The 3,329-nt window shown below is 37.9% G+C and overlaps 1 long non-coding RNA gene across 1 annotated transcript; it reads left to right on the plus strand.

The window, feature by feature from the left end:
- The first annotated feature begins 557 nt into the window (after window positions 1–557).
- Window positions 558–2,654, plus strand: LOC129901203 (uncharacterized). The gene is made up of 4 exons (XR_008769790.1): window positions 558–666; window positions 761–852; window positions 1,470–1,516; window positions 2,517–2,654. It is a non-coding gene; the product is annotated as an uncharacterized LOC129901203 (long non-coding RNA).
- Window positions 2,655–3,329: the final 675 nt, after the last annotated feature.

The raw sequence follows: 3,329 nt of genomic DNA on the forward strand, positions 1-3,329 counted from the left end.
GTTGATCTTGTTGGATACAAAATTCTTATGACTAAATTGGAATTTCAACTTGGAAATATTAGAAAAAGTAAGGGGCAAAAATTGGAATTTCTCATGGAGGATGTTATATCCCGTATTTTATACGGTTGGATGTTTTAAGGTAGCCGTGGTAAAGTTAAGGGAATGAACATCTTCCAAAATTTATTTAATATACAAGTTGGATATGAATATTATTTATGATCATTAATAGTGTGGAAATATTGGAAAAGGCAAAGGGCAAAAAGGAAAATTCGCAAAGTGGCCTATGGTAATATTGTGGAAGGCTAGGGGTAAAATAGGAATTTCACAAAGTCTTCAAGAAGACTCATGTGGGCCCCACATGCCACATGGCAGCCCATGATTGGATAAAAGGGGTGTGTTGGACCAATGAAACCTTGACATGTGTCACCACTTAGATCTTGACATTTGTCACCACTTAGGGCTTGACACGTGTTACCACTTGGGGGATGACATGTGTCACCCCTAAAGTAGTATATATATATATGGGTCTTATGACTCATTAATTTCCACACCTATCTAGAAAATTCAAGACTAACAAAACGAAATTACAAGAGAAAGAAAGAAGAGAAGAGAAGAGAAATTAAGGTAGAAAGAAGGAAAGAACTATGATTTTGGGAGGAGAAAAAGGTAAGTTCTCCAATTCCGTTCCAAGAATTAATTATATGAGCTATAGAATGATGTTATTAAGATGTTAGTAATGAAATTTTATGGTTTGAAGCAGCCCAAAACGTTACCAAACAGCCAATAAGTTTCAGCTGCGCTAAAGGAAATTCCGAGGCAAGTTTTGGCGAGTTTTGGTGAATTTCGGGAAAGGTAAAGTTTTCTGTTTTGAACTGGACTTTATGATGATGTTATGAAGTATATTACATGTCTTAAAATATGCTGGAAGTGGAAAAAAATGTATAAGGATGTTTGACGTTGGAAACAAACTAAATGGAAGTCGTAGTAGTTAAATCGAAGTCGCGTACTGTGTTGTTGTTGTGGTGCTGCAGTTTGGTGGTGGTTTAATTGCATGTTGCAGGGCTGTAAAGTACTCAAAATGGATGTGGGTGCTGCTGGTTGCAGACACACAACCCTCCATTTGGTATGACTACATATTTTACGAAATAAAGGTTAAAAACTCTATTTTGGTACCGTAGTTTGGAATGAGTTGTATAGAGCTTGTATTTTGTAAAGTTGAAGTGATTTACTTGTATACATGCTTCTGGCTGTTGTTGTTGATATGGTTGTTGACATGGTGTCCGAGTTGAAAACTCGGAGATGTTCAAGTTACAGGGGAGATGCTGTCCGATTTTCGGTAGATTCGGAGCTAGTAATAAACTAGTCGAGAGACATAGATAAGGAAATGATTCCTATGGTTACTTGGGTGTAGAGTTGGAAATTGGAAAGTGAAAGTTTATTAACCTTAGTATTAATTTCATGTTAAATAGGTTCAAGAGACGACGAGGCGAGCATAGTTAAGAGTAATCCGTAAGAGGTACGTAAAGCGAACCTTTCTTTCTTTTGGCATGTTTTTGACATAAGTATGTAAAGCATATTCTTTCGATTTTCATGTTTTGACATAAGTATGTAAAGCTAATCTTTGTTTTGGTATGGTATTTATGAAACAAAAATATGACTTTTATATAATTTCAAAGAGGTTCCTATTCCTAGAGCCATTAGGATGGCCAATTCCTTGATTTCCAAAAGGTATTTTATTATGCTTCGATACGTCTATATGATTCCAGAAGATTTATTCTGATATAATCCAGGGTAACTTTCGAAAGGTACTTGACATGAGTCTCGTTTCAATTTTTAAATGATAGCTCATTCTGATTATTCCATTGAGTCTTAAATATGATTTAAATTGCATATAGTTTCTCACTACTCCACTCGTGGATGCCTCAATGCTTCCTTCACTGAGCCTGGGCCAGGATATGTTATCGTGCATATTTCTCTGCATTGTTCGCCGTGTCCCGACGTGAGGGGGTAGGTATGACATGTACATGGGGTGGTAAATGTTATGCCACGGAGTTATGCTGTGCCATGTACATATATGTTTGTGATATGATATGATATGATATGATTTGATATGGCCATCTGATATGATATGATTTGTTATGGAGATATTCTCTACTCTGGTGTTATATTGTGCCGTGGCGCCGATGATGGGAGGGCGACCACACTTTGTTCACTGAGTCCCATAATGGGGCCGGATATGGCATATGTTTTTCTGCATACATTATTTGAGGTTTTGATCAGCATTTGATATCTCCGAACATTTTGCTCAGTTTTGTACATTCTATTGCGGTAATGACTTTACTTATTACAACCCATTATATGTGGTTTGATAAGTATTTGATATTTATGGATATTTTGCTCATTTTTGCACTTTTTGCTCTGGAAATAACTTTACTTATTACAGTTCATGCTCTACATACTCGGTATATTTTCCGTACTGACCCCCTTTCTTTGGGGGCTGCGTTACATGCCCGCAGGTACAGACGATTGGTTTGCTGATCCGCTCGCTTAGGACATCCACCATGTTGGTCGACAGTGCTTCTTTGTTCGGAGTCCTATTTTGGTACTGACACCTTCTGTTGTATATATATATACGTTGTTCAGGGTACGGCGGGGCCCTGTCCCATCATATGACTAGGATATCATTCTGTAGAGGTCTGTAGACATGAGATGTGGGTTTTGTATATATGTTTTGGGTTTTTTTTATGTTTCGTGATAGCCTATCGGCCCTCGTGCATTATATCTGTTTAGAGATCCCTTCTAATCATTACCTATGTTTACTCAATTAATGTACTAAGTGGGGCTAAGGGTACGTATGGGTTCCCAACTCGGGCACCAGTCATGGCCTACGGAGTTGGGTCGTGATAATATACATGGATTGGGATGTACTTTCTACATCGCTAATGGTATATATGTGCTTATGATGAAAAAATGATGTAGTTGTTACACCGAGTCCCCAAACGGGCCGAATACAGTACGTGATGATAGTATGTATGCCTTTATTTTATAAGATGCAAGTACGGTAGATGGCTAAATGTTATACTTGACCCCTGCATCCCTATTTCAGCTGTTGTCTCAGTTATGATGTTTTATGCTTTATATACTCAATACATATATCATAGTGACCCCCCTTTCCTCGAAAGGATACATTTCATGCTCGCAAGTACAAATGTTCTTTTCAGGGATTCGCCAGCTTAGGATTTCCACTCAGCTATGTCGAAAGTGCTCTACTGTTCTGGAGCCTAGCTTTTGGTGCTGACCTTCTAATGTATATATTTATTTATTCAGGG

The sequence above is a fragment of the Solanum dulcamara genome, chromosome 8 (assembly GCF_947179165.1).
Source record: "Solanum dulcamara chromosome 8, daSolDulc1.2, whole genome shotgun sequence".
Taxonomy (NCBI): Eukaryota; Viridiplantae; Streptophyta; class Magnoliopsida; order Solanales; family Solanaceae; genus Solanum; species Solanum dulcamara.